A 17,920-nucleotide genomic window follows, 5' to 3' on the forward strand; every position below is an offset into this window, starting at 1 on the left:
GCCAATGGTGTGATGACAGACGGATGTGGACGGCAGAATGGAATGACGTTGTCTTTACTGACGAGGCACGCTTCTGTCTGCAGCACCACGATGGTCGGATTCGAGTGTGGAGACACCGTGGAGAGAGGATGCTGGACAGCTGCATTATGCACCGCCACCCTGGTCTTGCACCGGGTATTATGGTATGGGGCGGTATTGGATATTACTCTCGCACGCCTCTAGTACGCATTGCCGGTACTTTAAATAGCCGGCGCTACATATCCGAGGTGCTGGAGCCAGTTGTCCTTCCTTACCTTCAGGGCTCGGCCACAGCCATATTTCAACAGGATAATGCGCGATCACACGTGGCACGCATTGTCCAAAGGTTCTTCGTCAATAACCAGATTGAATTGCTTCCCTGGCCGGCTCGCTCTCCGGATCTTTCGCCGATAGAAAACATGTGGTCCATGGTTGCTCAACGAGTGACCCCAGCTGCCACACCAGATGATCTTTGGCAACGTGTGGAAGCTGCTTGGGCTGCTGTACCCCAGGAACACATCCAACGTCTCTTTGACTCAATGCCGAGACGTGTGGCAGCGGTGATCTCCAACAATGGCGGCTACTCTGGCTACTGATTCTGGCAGGAACCACATGTCACAGACGTCTGTAAACGTAATCATTTGATACTTGGTCAACGTGTTATCTACAAAATAAATTTTGTTGTGCTACCTCTTGTCTTTCTTGGTGTTGCATTTACGGTGGCCAGCAGTGTATTATAAATTTCGTAGCTCGCAAATGTGACATATATACTTCTACCTACGAACTGTTCTTCGACACTTCATAAAAATTGTATCTATCAAGTTGTTTCATAGCAATTAACAGAATGGCCTTCATAAAATAATAATCTTTGGAAACACCGTCAGCAAAGTTCGAAAATGAAAGGGCAACGACGACGTTGTTTTTACTACATTGTAGTTCAAGAAAACGATCGCTTTAAGGAAATTTATTGGAGAAAGGAGGGCTGTTTGCCGACTGGGCTCGTATTTTTTATCATTATCTCTGTTTCCAGAATGAAATTTTCACTCGGCAGCGGAGTGTGCGCTGATATGAAACTTCGTGGCAGATTAAAAATATGTGTCAGACCGATATTCGGACTCGGGGCCTTTGCCATTCGAGGGCAAGTGCTCCACCGACTGAGCTACCCAAGCACGACTCACGACCCGTCCAAGCAGCTTTACTTCCACCAGTACCTCGTCTTCTTCCGTGAAGTTCGGAAGGTTGGAGACGACATACTGACGGAATTAAAGCTGTGAGGACGGTTCGTCAATCGTGCTGGGGTAGCTCAGTTGGCAGAGCACTTGATTGCGAAAGGCGAAGGTCTCGAGTTCCAGTCTCACAACTACGCTGGACGTGTTATTGTATTGCTATTGATTCCTTTCAGCCGATTCAAGAACCTGGGAAGAGATTTAGAGTTCCGGGATAGCCCTGACAAACTAGGAGAACCTACCGAAAACCAAATATTGTAAAGAAAAACTCATTGGACCTCCATAACTAAGCGTCAAATTGAGGACTGCAGCTAACGTTTAAGTGTGGCCTTACTGATATTCAATTCAGTTTATTCTGGTATCAGAGACCCCCGTGAAAATAAAATGAGGATAAACAATTGGACGGTAAATTGATCAAGTCATACCTCAGCAACAAGTGATAGCCGACTGTGAAACGCTGGGAGGAAAGGTGTGTGTGTGTGTGTGTGTGTGTGTGTGTGTGTGTGTGTGTGAGAGAGAGAGAGAGAGAGAGAGAGAGGGGGGGGGGAGGAGGTGCAGGGTGGGGGAGAGTGATGGCCAGGTAGTGCTGGAGGGGGAAAAGGTCGAAAAGAACTGTGGTGGGAGGAACCGTGTCTCAGCATTTAAACACCGGTGTACATTTACCCTCAGCGCGTGCGTTTCAGTGCATTAGTTCTGTTTGTGAATATCGCTGAAGGTTGCAATTATAAGAGAGTGACCTAAGAAATAATTACTAGTCAAAACTTTGACTGTGGCATACTGTTTGCTGTTGGACATTGCAGAGCAATCAGATTTATTTTGTCCTTTTGCTGATGCGCCAACATTGAAGACTTTAGCTAACATACGGTGAGTAAAGGCTTGTTTTTTATTTTGTCCTTTGTTAATAAATAACAGTGTACGCTTTCTCTAAACAGAGTTCATAATTACGGGCTGAACTAATATTTCATGATTCTTGAAACGAAAGAGGAGCTTCGAGGGGCATAATTTGTGCAGATTGCTGTTCAGAGTATTATGAACCACTTATCAGGTCAGTATCCCACTAACAGTCGCGGAAATTACACCTCCTTAAATGCTATCCGCAAACGGAGCAGGTTATCCCTTTTATATGTGTCTTATTTTATTGAACTTCAAAACGTCTAACGAAGCGAATTTATCATCACTACACTGTGTGTTTTGTTTACTAACGACTTCGTTAACGTTTCATACATTTATGGATACTCTTGCACCAAGCTTTAAAAAAATGGTGTGTCATGTGAAATGCGTAAATTATAGCAAGTGAACAAAGACTCTCTATTTCCCAGGGGCCTAGGAAAATAGTCCCATTAATTCGTCAGCCACATCGAATGGCGCCAGTTGGCAAGTGAATGCCAATAAAGTTGTTCATCTTTAGAGTGCGTGAATATTTGTTTTAGGGAATCCTGGTGACCACATCGAATACTGATGTACTTTGCACGTCATTTTAGATGTTATTGTGCCTCAATATTACCATTAAAATGTTCAAATGTGTGTGTGTGTGTGTGTGTGTGTGTGTGTGTGTGTGTGTGTGAGTTCCTAAGGGACCAAACTGCTGAGATCATCGGTCCCTAGACCTACATGGTACCTAAACTAACTTTACCTAACTTTTGCTAAGAAAACACACACACACACACACACACACACACACACACACACACACACGCGCGCGCGCGCGCCCGAGAGGGAGACTCGAACCTCCGGTTGGGAGGGGCCGCGCAATCCGTGATATGGCACCTCTAACCGCGCGGCCTAGAAGTGTTTTCCTAGTGTTATACAAAACATGGTTCAGTTGGTCACGAACCGGCCAAAACTGTTGCCACCTGACGACGCCGAAAGAAGCCGAAAGTCGGTTCCCGGTCAAATAAAAATTTTGCAGAACAGCAGGAAAGCTTTCTCTTATTGATGTTATTGGTATCAAACGTTCGAGTCATGCGATTTCTATTGTTGATTTACAATATTGTATTCAGAGTTGTATTTTGTTCCCTACATTATACATGCACATGTTATGGTTCCGTCAAATACTTTTTTCTTTCACCGACGCGTGAACGTTAAACAGAGAACCGAAATTCGGTCACAAAGATGCTAAAAGACAATTGGGTTATCGTTCTGTAATATTATATTAAAGTAAGAAGAAAGCGGCGTGCTTTAGCGCTAACTTCTTCTCCCAGTATCCATTATTATTCAACAGCAAACGAGGATTTACTGATACGTTTTGTGGGGATTCAGTCTCTCCGAGTATTTTTTTTCCTGTCCATCACCTCCTCACAGCATCATAGATGTCAAAATTTTCTAAGCAGAGTCGAAGTCTGCCCCTTCAGGGCCTAACATTTCGTCCGTAATTTCCGCCTCTGCAGTCGCATGTCAGGCCTGACATTGCGTCCGTCATTTTCCGCCTGTGCAATCGCTTGTTTAGCATAGTCGGATCTGACACAGGGACATCGGGTCCGGCTCAGTACCTCCTGTGGCTTTTCCAGGTCAGGGAGGTTAGAAAATTACTGCCGTCACCCTGTTGAAGCCCTTGGAGAGCAACTTGAGGAGACTAGTGGAGCGTGAGTGACAGAAACAGAATCTTCACAAGAGCAAGTGAGTCACACATTCGTACGTACGTATTCTGAAAATAGCTGTGAAGTGCATGACAGAGGGTACTTAGCATGAGTTTGTACGAGTCGACTGATTCGAATTGTGACCTGCAGGTCAGGTACGCAAAACACTGACACGTAATTTTTTCTTAAAATTTCGACGTACAGTAGTTTGAGATTTTCTTCTAAGTGTGACTGGAATTGGGGATGGTTGTGACCGATGGTCAACTTGTTAGCTTTACCTGCTATGTAGCGAAACCTCTTTCTGTTCGTCCGCCGGACAGTTTAGTTTACTCCTGACTATAGATGCCTTTAATACGTGAAAATCATGGTAAATATGTAAATGTCGTGTGACTAGGGTCTCCCGTCGGGTAGACCTTTCGCCGGGTTCAAGTCTTTCGATTTGACGCCACTTCGGCGACTTGCGCGACGATGGGGATGAAATGACAGTGATTAGGACAACATAACACCCAGTCCCTGTTCGGAGGAACTCTCCGACCCAGCCGGGAATAGAACCCTGGCCCGTAGGATTGACATTCTGTCGCACGCTGTGCCATGTTTGCCTTACGGCTAAAGCAGTTCCAAGTGCAATAGTCACATCGTGGCTATGGAGCTGCGGCTTAGTGGTATCGTGATGCAAGTCACTCCTATTTACACAAAGGGTGAAAGATCGTTTGCAGAGAATTACAGTCGAAATGGCAGCGATCGTTCTGTTTCTAAGCTCAAACGTTACGACCTCTATGGAGAAAACGAACTTCCCTCAAACTAACAGTAAGGGTTCAAGAAGAACAAAGCGAGTGAAAAATAGCGTGTTTTTTTTTCTCCTTCTTCCAATGCACATAATATTGCTAACTGTAGAAGCAAGTAACACACGCAGAGTCCCTGTTTTTAGATTTCCGGAAGAAGCTCGATCCTATAACACGTTATTGACTAGTAACTAAGACACGACTACATGGCGTATCTACGCATATGTGTATTGACACGATGACTATTTGTCTAACAGAAGTCAGTACGTGATGAATGCCCTACAGAAATAAAAGTTCCATCGAGAGAGACCTGTGGAGGCGTAGAGGATCTCCGTGTTCTCAGTAAACAGTAACGGCTTGTCACATGGGATCAGCAGCGCTAGCGTCCACCCCTATAGCTGAGTGGTAACTGGAACGGTGGCTCATCGTGTTCGGTCAGATGGTCAGCTGCCCTCTGTAATAAAAAAAAACTGAGTGAACGGATCAACGATCAATTTTAACGGGTGTCATGGGACGTCCGCCCCGAACATATCCAACGAACAATTACGGACAAAATGACATCAGAAAAAAGTGGTTAGCGTGGCCGATTGCTGTGCAAAGGGGCCCGGGTTCGATTCCCGGCTGGGTCGGAGATTTTCTCCGCCCAGCGACTGGGTGTTCTGTTGTCTTCATCGTCATTATATCATCCCCATCGACACGCAAGTCGCCGAAGTGGCGTCAACTCAAAAGACTTGCACCTGGCAAACGGTCTACCCGACGGGAGGCCCTAGCCACACGACACTTCAGCAGCACTAGCACATTGTTCACTTAAGTTCCTGTTCTCCTCAGGGAGGTATAGTCGTTGTAATTGCAGGATGCGATGCGCTATGCGACTCGCGAAGTGACGCAGAACCAACCGGCATTGGTGGAGCGTGCAGAAACAAAGTTGAAGCGACTTAACGGGTACACGTAGGGACGACAGTGATACAGCACGGATATGATTCTCTGTCGTATCACCCGAAGCAATATGGAGTACTGGTTGCCGCACCCAAAAGTACCGTACGATGCCCGGGGAGGGAAATTTGAAGTCGTCTGACATGCCTCAAAAAGAAATTATTTTGTGTAGACTAAGCAATGCTACATCCGTCTCTGTAGTTAGTTTCTCACTAAAACTTTTAACTTTCCGTTAAAAAAAATAGAAACCATTGGGATACCCACCTGAGGAAACTTCGTTAAAAAAGTTCTATTTTTACGTGTTACAGTCTGATATCATAGCACACGGTAGATATTTGGAAAAGTTTGCAGTAAAAAATGTACTCGCTGACCAGTTAATATTTTGTGCATTTTAGGTCAAAAAATGCTGCCTACCAAACATAGTTCACAGACCGAAACTTTTTTTAGTGCTGGAAAGAGAGCCACACTCCTTTGCATTCTCGAGTAAAAATGTAACTTATTGGGAAGTTGTCCGTGACGAGGCTGGCAGCGACACGCGATGCTATTGCCGCCTGCTGTATTTTGTTGCTTGCCGTATCGCTCTTGTGGCAACACGGGTGTCACAACCTTTGTTGAAGTGTGTCGTCCGGCTTGTCGTATCGCCTCAGTGAGAACCGGGCCTTAATGTGCGTAAATAGAAGGTAATGCGTATTACAAAGAGACAACTGGATAGTGTGTCATTACAAGTTCAGTGGTGAACATCTTATGAGCACTTAGGAGTAACACTAAGAAGGAGACCATATGACTGCTGAATTTTTGTAATTTTTTAGAACTGAAATATCAATTAGCCAAAGCGGCTCCATGTAGCTCTCTAAAATTCTCGAGAAAACTGACTTTCAAGTTTTTCGAGAGTCTTTAATTCCCCGAAGGAAGGCGTGTTTTCCAACAGGCAACGTGATTCTGTGGTAGAATGCCTTACTAACGCAAGTTTTTAAACAAAGTTGAAACTTTTAAGAGAGTTTTCGTGAAGCGTAAAATACATAAAGATGGAAAAAAATCAGTGGCATTCCTGACTGGTAGTCACTGGATCACCGGTTCGAGTCTCGTTTCGGTCATTCTCTTGTCAATTTTTTTCCTTCAGTTCGAATACTATCGTTATTTAAAATATAAAATTTCTCTAATATATTGTAATTAACACATCTAATTGTCATTATATAAAAAATTCACATCTTTTTACTTCTTGTTATAAGTCGTACACAAAAATCTAGTTTTCAATGCAAATATGATTTCTTAATCGCCGATGTTTTACAACAGATTTTTAAACAAATATTTCAATTTTTTTCATCTTGTGTTTTACGCATCATGGAAATGCTCATGTAACGTGCACCTTTGTTTAAGCATTTTGCACAGATGAGAATTGGACCCCAACGGCCCACATGGCAGGTGCGCATTCTACCACAGAGTCACAAGGTCCAGAAAGAAAAAAACGAAATCCTCTAGGGTATTGGGGTAGCTGTAAAACCTTCAGAGTCAAATTTGAGATTGCACTGCCCTGATTTGGGGAAAAAATTTGTATTTGAGTTCCGAACTTTACTTCCGATAAATATAAAAACATAAAAATCCGATTATCATATGAAGTACTTGGAAGAAGCGATATGAAATGGGTTGGTCACGTAAAATCAGTATTAGGGGAGCATATGGAAGACAGATTTGTTGGAAGGGAATCACGTATAAAATGGTAGTGTTACCAATTGTAGAATATACCGAGGTTACAAACGTCATAGGATAGCGATATGCATATGTACAGATGGCGGTAGTATCACTCACACACGGAATAATGCAGCAGTGCATTGACGGAGCTGTCACTTGTACTCAGGTGATCCTCGTGAAAACGTTTCCGATGTGATTATGGCCGCACGACGGGGATTAACAGCGTTTGAACGCGGAATGGTACTTGGATCTAGGCACGAGGGCATTCCATTTCGGAATTCGTTTAGGGAATTCAGTATTGCAAGATCCACAGTGTCAAGACTGTGCCGAGAATACCAAATTTCAGGCATTACCTCTCGCCACGGACAACGCAGTGGCCGACGGCCTTCACTTAACAACTGAAGGCAGCGGCGTCTGCGTAGAGTTGTCAGTGCTAACAGACAAGCAAAACTGCGAGAAAGAACCACCGGAATCAATGTGACAGTGCGGCAAAATTTGGCGTTAATGGGCTATGGCAGCAGACCGATGCCAGCGCGTTTGCTAGCAGCACAATGCCTGCAGCGCCTCTGATAGGCTCGCGACCTTACCGGAGGGACTCTAGACGACTGAAAAACTGTAGTGTGGTCAGATGACTCCAGATTTCAGTTGGTAACACCTGATGGTAGGGTTCGAGTCTGGCGTAGACCCCACAGGGACCCAAGTTGTCAACAAGCCATTGTGCAAGCTGGTCGTAACTTCATAATGATGTCGGCCGTGTTTACATGGAATGGACTGGGTCCTCTGGTCCAATCGAACTGATAATTGACTGGAAATGGTTATGCCAGCTACTCTGAGACCATTTGCGGCCGTTTATGGACTTTTCTGTTCTGAAACAATGATATCGTGTGACCGGGCCACAATTTTTCGCGTTTGGATTCAAGAATATTCTGGACAGTTCGAACGAATGATTTGGCCGCCCAGATCGCCCAAAGTGAGTCCCTTCGAACATTTATGGGACATAATCGAGAGGTCATTTCGTACATAACATCCTACAATGGCGACACTTCTCCAATTATGGGCGGCTATGGAGGCAGCATGGCTCAATATTTCTGCAGGGGACTTGCTAGCAACGTATTGAATCCTTGCCACGTCGAACTGCTGTACTACGCCGGGCAAAAGGAGGTCCGACACGACATTAAGAGGTACCCCATGACTTTGTCACCTCAGTGTACAATGGCTTGTGAGTGTGAAGTATAGTGATGCAGATGTTCAGCCTTACTCTCCATCGTCCAGGTATTTTGACGAGACAGATAATAAAACGTGCAAGCCGCTCGCTCAGACTTCCTGTTCGCAGTTTCTCGGTTCTGTCCAGCCGCCTGGACATAGGAGAGGCGGTGAGCGCCATAAAGAACCAGCCTGGCAGCTAGCGCCGGACTTTAACGACGGCTTTTGCTAGAGAAACGTGGACCTACTCCGACTGTACCTGCCCATGTACAGGTCCGGCTGGAACTGGTTAGCTTTTCCCTTTTAGTCGCACTGTGGGACCCACGCACAGCTACAACACAGTACAGGAAAGGAACGGAGGACCTGGACGTTTTTGCAGGCTGACTCACTGCCGCAACGAGTGCTCCTGCTTCTCGGCATGGGGTACGCGGACATGGCACCTTCTTCGGTCGTGGCTACTCTTGCCTTCAGCATGACTTGCCCCACTAGAAGATGTATTCGAGAACACTTTCAGTGTTCGAGGTAACTGCTTTAGGTACTATGCAGGAACTAATGCAGATAGTTATTTGATTTCACCACAGACGCTTTTGATGACAGTACATGCCCATCACTTCATATGTTGTCTATTAAAAACGTAAAAAAGTCATCTTAATAGACAACATATGAAGTGATGGGCATGTACTGTCGAAAAATTTATCTGAGCATCCTTGGGTTGTGAAATGTTTGGGCAACATTTGTGACATTGTTGACATAGTATTTTTCCAGTAGGACTTTTTCCTCTTCGTAGCGCCAAATCAGTCTGAGGAAGAGGAGGAGTAGGACAAGGTGGATGAGAATACGAAGGATGTCGTTGATAAATGATAGTGGACTCACCTGGCCCCAAATGTTGTCAATCGCAGTCACATTGACCGCGAGTTTCTTTTTTCCTACTCCACGAAAATTATTTGACCCGCGCGTTAACATCTCGTACCATCTACTCGAGCCGGTGTACAAAAGACATGTAGAATTATTGTGACGACAAATTGTACCTGCTCTACTTGGCAAAAGCTACCAAGTCTCTCTTTTTTTATTATTAATATTATTTTCGAAATCACGAGAGTACAAGGCGTAATTGGAAAAGACTTGTAGTCACGGAAATATCAGCTGGTTTACATCCTGATTAGAGAAAGATCTATAAATCAGCGTACGCAAGTATGTGTACATGGGCTATAACGTAAAGCGATGGACGTCAGGGATGGAAAAAATTGAGAATACGGTGAAATGGGAAACTGAAAACTTATGACCGAACGAAACGAAGTGAAAGTTATCTGAGGCAATGACCAATGACGTTAGTAAATGCGTCGATGATTGATCAGTAGGATGAGAGCGGTAAACATAAAGAAGTAAATAAGTCACGGCAGGGAAGTATAGTGAAAGCACTGGCGAGGAAGCCATAGATGACGAGGAAAATGGAATAATAACTTTTAAGAATGTCAAGAATGCGGTGGGAAGGCGACCAAGTGCAAACTAGGTAAATCAGAATGGACGTGAGAAACATGTGAAGGTAATGAGAAAGATTGTGTATAAAAAGAGAAAATGTGCTAACTAACCTACTAGATGCGTATGAAGACCTATTAACTTCGAGAGAAAAGGCAAACTGATGGCAGCAGTACACCGAATGCCTGAACCGTAGAGACTACTGTTCTGAAGTGTTACACGTGAGCTGGAAGAGGATATTGATGTTGAAGAAAGAGTTGATCCACTTATGCGGTTATAGTTTCACACTAGCCGAAACATTCAGATTTTTTAAAAAAAGAGGTGGAGACCCTCCACGCCCACACCGGCACGATGGCCAACTCAATAGGTCTACTGCCATCTCTGCATAAGGGTTAGTTTTCACTAAAGTGAGGTGTCGCAGGATGTGGGTACTGCGATGTTTGCGTACGTCTGGTTAAGGTTAACCATTAATACGCGCTCATCTGGAGATAGATTGGGTTGAAAGTCGAACGAAGGATAGCGGTTTGAAAGGCAGAAGAAAAAAAGTGCCAAGGCAAGAGAAAGGGAAAAAGACCTCTGCGATAGTTAGGTCGGGTGGTAAGAGCAGTAGCGGATGTCTAGCTACCTGCGCCAGGTCATGCTAAGGTAGGCTTGGTTGGTCGTGGGTATCATGCGTGTCAGTCAGCGTCAGCAAACCTGTAACAGTTAGGTTCATCATCGTTTTGCGTCCGATAGGTCACATATCAGATGCACAGTGTAGGGTGATGTTGGTGATTTGTTTGTACGTCAGTGGGCGAGCTTGTCGGTTTCCCTGTTGTAGCCTGTTTGTCGGCTTTAGTAGCAGCTGGTATTTCCAGTTAGCGTTTCTGATATGCTGGGACTTGCCGACGTTTGTCGCTTGTTGGTGTGTGTTATCTTGCCATAGGTGGCTATGCCTTAGCTAGCAGTGTCTTTGGCCGCTTATGCTTCCTCATATGGTTGTGATCATAGTTTTCCAGAGTAAGGATGAAAGGATTGTTCGAGTGTCTCGAGTTCCTGTATAGTTGTGTGGCGTGTTTTTTGAATACTTCCTTGAGGGTTTCAAGGCGGTATTCATTGTGAAGATCCACGGTTGGCGTGTAGCGTGGAGCGTTGCTAATGATTCGTAGCACTTTGTTCTGTATGATCTGCAGGCGGCGCAGTCGTGTAGGAGCTCCATATCCCCAGACGGGAGCTGCGTACGTCATCAGAGGTCTAATCAATGTCATGTTTATGGACCTCGACACCCTCCTATTCAGTGTGCTTTCCCTGTTGAGCATTGGGTACAGTTTGAGCCTCGCGTGCGCTCTGTTGAGAGTTCAAGCAAATTAGTTGCAGCCAGTGATAGACCGTAAGATTATTGAACATGTGCCAAAAAGATTATTTGAGTCGGTGTCTACAATGTATTAAGAGCGCGACTTACCGTCAGATTTTGAGAGAAGCATTCGCAGAATGTAAAATGAAAGATGCATCAGTTTCGTTTCACGTATGGATGTTCCTGAAACTGTACCATCAGTTTGGTTTCACGTAGGGATGTTCCTGAAACTGTACTTAGCAATGGAAGTCAGATTGAAGAAAAACCAAGATACCTTCGTTGCACATGTGAATCGAGACAAAGCCTTGGACAATGACGCTAAGAAGAAGCAGATGAACAATTTATAAAATCGCCAAATTATGTGGTGGTGGTGAAACTGCCAGATAAGGAAAGACAAGTACGCTTTAAGAATGGTATAAGGTGGCATCCATCTAACCTTGTCCAACTTGGGCAGCGAAGAAGTAATGAAGGAATTGGGAACAGAATTTCGGTAGAGCAATAATGGTGTATATGCGTCAGACGCTAGCGCTGAGGCTGGCTGGCGACGTAGCCCTGATGCAAGGAGTGGACAGCACAAGTAGGTTAGAGGGGAGAATTAGTAGAGCGCAGACCGTGACTAGAAAGTACCAGTCTGTAGAGGGTACTGACAGCAGGGGGCAAGTGCGGATGAGACGATTAGCACAATACAGAAAAGGATAGAGGCTAGGGGAGTCAACAGCCTGACGAATAAAAAAAAAAAAGTGTGACGTACACTACAACACCGCCTTAGGAAATCTTCTACACTATCTTCATTATCGATTTTCATTAATTATTATATCTTCGAGTTTGTGATTCATGGTAATCTTTATGCTTTAGTTACAAAAATTGACAATTTCATAGTACCTTTCCATCTGACAAATGTACCGAATAGATTTTAAAGAAGTTTTACTTTATATTGATAAATAATGAACTGTAAAATAATTTTATTATTTTTTGTAGCTCTAGCAACAGCAACCAGCAGCCATGTTTGCAGACTGAATTATTGTAATTTAAGTCAGCCTATTTCGCAAACTTGTCAAATGTTCTCACTTACGATGACACAAAAATGCTAAAACATCATCATCATCTTTTTCTTCTTCTGCTAAAACATCATCTACTTCTACTTCTTTCTTAGCTTTTTTTGTCTCGCAAACTGTCGTTGTTTTGGCTCCCTATCTCCGTTTTATACGACCTTGTCCTTGAACCGTATGCAGGCCCGAGGTCATGGGTCTTCGTGCAGGGTGTCAAGCTATCGCTGTCTGGTTCGTCCTACTGACTGTTTACCGTTTACTGACAGACTAAGATCAGTCTTTGTCATTGTAGCGGCTTCTCTAAGAACATGCTCGTACCATCGTAGACGGCTTACTCCCACCGTATCTACTGTTGGTAGTGCTCCACATAACTTGCGAACTTCATCACTAGTGACATGATCGCGCCGTGTTTATCCAAATGTCCGTCTGAACATCTTTTTTCAGTGACAGCAAGTCATTGTCCCACCTCGAAGACCGGAAATCATGACCAAACAGTGCAACTAGGCGCATAACAGATCGGTATACTTTGGACTTGAGCCTGTCTGGAACCTTCCAATCACAGAGTACCCACTCACAGAACGTGGTGCTCAGGCGGTTAGAGACTTCTGCGCTGAGACTTACAGCAGCAGCAATTGCCGAGCCTATATACTTAAAAGAACTCGTTGTTGGGTCATTTAAATCTGTGTTGAGGTACTGTGTTCTCCTTATGTTTGGATATTTATGAACAACAGTTATTTGCATAATAGGCGGACCTGAATTCCCATAATTTTCGGATTTCATTAGCTTAGATATAGTGATAACTTCTAGTTAACTGTCTTACAAACATTTTAACGTTCTTTATTCTTTTCAACTTATGGCTAGTGCTATAGAACCATTGGTTAAACACACGTAAATCTGTGTTCGAAGGTTGTCTCATCGTACCACGTCAATCTTCTCGGTTATCGACATCAACATTGCGGGCAACTAAACATCTAGGCTTCTCACTGAAAATTACTATATGCAATTTTCTTAACTTAATGAATATTAGATATAACTTCTTTTGTGTACCTGGCGTATTTACTTACTAGATACTTAACTGTATATAAATAGTTAATGGAGGCACTAAATGCGCTGCGTTTCATCAGTACTTTTATCGTTCTCATAAAAACAGTACTATCCCGCCCACAATATCACGTTCCCTCCATCGACATAGTGACGTTCTGCGCGTAGTTATTTAGGGCTGAGTGTGAGATGCAGAACAAATATAAATACAGTCACTTAGTGATCAACTTCTCCGTCGTCACCCCAAAAGCCAAGAGACTCTATTCGGCGTCCTTCAAGTGTTGCATGTTTCTTCTTCTAACGTTACTTAAAAATGATCCGAAACCAGTGGTCGTTCAAAAAAGATAAACAGTGGTGCAATAGAAAACTATGGTTGCGTCTGCAGCAGGTGTACTGCAGAGAAATACAGGTTTGGAAATGAGGGCACTATCAATTTCCGCCGGGGTCGGTGTGACTGCGGTAATAATATGCGCCAGGAGCGGATCCTGTGAGTGAGTGAAATGTCACGGCTGCGTATTGATCTGCCGGCGGGGCCGTCTTGTTTACGCGGCCTTGGTAACAGGCACCACCTTCTACCAAGTCATCTCGGCATGATGAAAGTTCATGTCAGCAAGAGTCGGACGCGCGTTCTCAGATTCCCTCTCTACACTCACACACTATATATGCCGTTGAAGCTATACTCGTCGACATCCCGTCTTCAGCATGTAACGAGACAGGGTGTATTGTTTTTTAAATATTGCCAATGACTTTATCAGGTTCTCTATCACTTACTGCAACAAACTCTTTCAGACCAGCACACTGCCACAAACGTCAGTCTAAGAGGAACTGAGATACAGTAGACTCAAATGTTTTGGGCGAACTCACCACAAATTTGAAAGGCAAAAAAAAAGGTCACAGGGGCATCTCGGTTTTGTTGGTTGGCTGATTTGGGGGAGGGGCCAAACAGTGAGGTCATCGGACTGGGGAAGGATGGGGAAGGATGTCGACCGTGCCCTTTCAAAGGAACCATCCCAGCGCTTCACTGAAGCGATTTAGGGAACTCACGGAAAACATAAATTAGGATGGCAGGACGAGGGATTGAATCGTCGTCCTCCCGAATGCGAGTCCAGTATACTAACCACTGCGCTATCTCGGTCGGTAAACGCCTTTTGCATGTTGCACATAAGGTTTATTTTTATTTTTTTTAAATTCAGCTTATGCACCCAGGCGCCTTAGCTTTAAGGTATCTTCAATGAGTGTCTGAGCAGCGTCTAATTCATTATTTGGAAGCCAAATAGTTTCCTCTAATATGGCAAACTGGTTGATAGTTTGCAGCTTATCTTGAGGTCACTATTTCCGAAATATAGCACTGTAAATGTCAATTTTGGGATATTCATATGGAAATTACGCAGTGCAACAGGAAATAAAATTTGAAAGCAAATAAAATAGCCAACGTCCATATTACACAGCGAACGGATAGTCCACAAATATCCTAGCTTCTAGATGTATACTGCTGTTAGCTCCGAAGACCCCGTGGTCCAAATTTGGCAAGCTATTTGGGAAGGATATTGTAGTAGGCATTGGCACCTTTTATTCGCCAAATGTGAGTGTTGAGTTTGAAGAGTAACTTTAATTGTTGGTCGTGATCTTCCTCTCCAGCTGTTTAGGTGACACACTTGTTCTGGAGCGGCTGTTTAGGTAATCCACTTACTTGTTATAAGCCCTCAGCCGGGGTTGGTTGTGGTACAGCGATGTGTGTACCACGACGTTTGTAATTTCTAGCCCCACGCAGATGTAGCACTTATTGACTGTAAACTACGTTCTTAATATGTGGTTAACTATATGATTCGTGGGTTGTAATGTACCGAATGGATGCCAGTAACTATTTACTCAAGGAGGGCAAATGTACTGTCCTCCAGAACTGAAACTTGCGCAGAACTCTTATTACTTCGCCTACACCCGTCATTACTCCAGTTACATTTATTAAACAAAAATCGCTTGTACTGTGTCATAATTCCAGCCTGTATTAACTTCCTTACCCCCCCCCCCCGCCCCCCCCCCCTCTCTCTCTCTCTCTCTCTCTCTCTCTCTCTCTCTCTCTCTCTCTCTCTCTCTTTCTTACTTTCTCTCAACTAGTGACTAATTTAGCGGCACTCAGAGTCAGATTATCATCACATGTTCATTTCAAGGAACAGGTAATGTGTATCAGATCAAACACAAGTAAGACTTGACTCCCTAGCGCGCTAAAATTCAGTATTAGATTTTCGACAACCTGTGTGGTATCTTTGGCTATTTCCTTCCCGACAACACGCCAGCAACTGCTTTATAAAACTTATTTTACGGATAATAAATACAGGAAATTTATCGTTTGGCCTATATAAATGGCTGTTGCTCTTTTTATTTAATATTTTTTAATAAGTATTCCATTCTGGCGCTCAGACAGCAAACATATTCCGTTATCTCTTTTGTAGCTCCGACATATCATCCCACGAGGACCACCGAATCTCATTCCAATATGTGCCACTACGGTAACGCCTATGGCGACAGGTGACGCGTGTGCACGACTGATTCTGCGAACGTTGCCGCCTCTCAACATCTGCCGTGGTCGTGCCCCGTACCTCTTCAGACTTTATAACCGACTTCCAAATTTAATGAGATTTGCAATAAAATGATAAAAATGAACTAAGGTTGCGACTCGTTATTGGGGATTTGACACTGTGACTGCGAGGTTTAAGACTATAGAGTCGTGATTTGCTGTCGAATATGACGAGAGTGGTTGAAACAGGACCGGTGGCGAGACATATCAGTCGCCCATCAGATATCACCAAAGGTGCTTTCGAAAAGCGGGAGAAGGATGGCCAGCAAAGCTATTTGTTCCCCGTGGAGCCCAGCTGCAGACAGCAGACTAGATAGTCCCAGCTGCTGACTCTTGACCGCAGCTGGAAGTGGAGAGTGCCTTCCAGATGGTTGCGACGAGACAGGCTGGCTCTTCCTTTTATCGCGAGCCTCTGCCGCCGTCGTAAACGTCAGCCGCGAAATGTGCCCGCGCGTCTGGCGCCGCCCTTTAGCGCTGCCGCCCCCTCCTGGAGTCTGCCTCACAGTCAGCAAGGCCACCTCCTCTTCTTCAGTCCAATAAGCCGTCACATTCACTCAGCGCCCACACAGACACAAACATCAACTAATTCTGCCCTACTGGACAATCTGCGGCGTAGACAACTCTCAGCTCTGATGTGAAGCCATCATACAAGTGCTAGTCACGTAATAATGAAGTTACGCAGCCCAGTTGTCAATCGCGTGATTGTTTTCAAGTGCTACAAACAAGGAAACCATAAAAAACAATCCTCCTTATACCGACAGACATATAAGGATAACAGAGTTATAAACTACCATAATTTTTTTTATGCCATTAGGCCTAGCCACTATTGAAAACAAGCTGCACACGTGCAGTGTCCATTCCAACCATAAAGCATCACAAACCCGTGCATCCACCGTTCCTGCATCCACCGTTCCCGAGGTACCGTTGCAAACTGAAAGCCGCTGCCATCAACTACCAACATTGATATTTACTTAAAACCTCACTTCTCAGCACCAACGGTACTACTGTCTGTCATGAAATCATTGAGAAGTTCCTGTCTGCTCGTAGCCCATTCTAAAACTAGCGCTTCGCTGCGACCTGAACGGAAATAGCTTTCGAAAATCCTTTGTCGCTAACTAAATGTGTTCGGTGGCTGCTTCTTAAGGAGGATATCGCTAAAATCTGCCCAGAAATGCCCTTTAGACACTTCCGTCCGCTCATTTAAAACACCGATACACTCCTCTTTCAACACACAATAAATCTCTGCCTGCTCTAACTTTGATAGCAGCCACACTTTTTCTTCGACGTTCAGTACCCTCATACTTTCCCTCATATCCCCCAACGAATGCTGCTCATTCTTGACGTGCTTTGCTGCAGCTGAAGAGCCGTTGTCTCTATTGTTATGCTCTTTAAATCTAACTTTAAAATTCCGTATTCCCCACGTTCACAGGGACAGTTGTTGATAATTCCTCATGCCAATCCATAACATAGCGTTTTTCAAAAATGCGGTGCACAGGGCTGATTCTATACCTCGAACTCTGGAAAGCAAGAATGAGGAAATGAAAATCCTTAGACACTTAGCGGTAGAAAATGGTTGGAAAATGGTTCTGAATCGGGTTTGATAGCTCGCTTGGATGCAGCAGTTAGGCATGGTAATCAGTAAAATGATTAAAATCCACACAAATATAGAGTTGTGCTGTTTTGGGGGACTGTCTCACACAAATTTGCGAGGTTGCTTAACAAGGGGTTAGAATAGTTTTTAAGACGAACGACAGATTAAGGCAGAGACTGAGGCATAAGATCGACACAGAAGAGACCTGGATGAGGAAATCGGAAGTGTGTGAAGTATAATGTCGGGATTGTGAAGCAAGATATGCGGGGCAGACGGGACAGAGAGAACGGCTCGACAGCTGCGGCAAATATCTCAAGAATGAGCAGCTTTCGTTGCGAGATATAACGGAACGCATGACAGTGAGAGTGTTGCATGTTGAAGAAAAAGGGTTGTTGTTATAAAATTTGGAGGACCCAGAGATTCTTTGT

The 17,920-nt window shown here is 44.3% G+C and overlaps 1 protein-coding gene across 1 annotated transcript in view; it reads left to right on the forward strand.

Annotated features, from left to right (window-relative positions):
- The first annotated feature begins 1,940 nt into the window (after positions 1 to 1,940).
- Positions 1,941 to 17,920, forward strand: part of LOC126251594 (uncharacterized) — a 153,047-nt gene continuing 137,067 nt past the window's right edge. Inside the window, exon 1 of the mRNA XM_049952166.1 lies at positions 1,941 to 2,108. The gene's annotated coding sequence lies outside the window, so the exon portion shown is untranslated. The remainder of the gene's footprint in view (positions 2,109 to 17,920) is intronic.

Source organism: Schistocerca nitens, chromosome 1, assembly GCF_023898315.1.
Source record: "Schistocerca nitens isolate TAMUIC-IGC-003100 chromosome 1, iqSchNite1.1, whole genome shotgun sequence".
NCBI lineage: Eukaryota > Metazoa > Arthropoda > Insecta > Orthoptera > Acrididae > Schistocerca > Schistocerca nitens.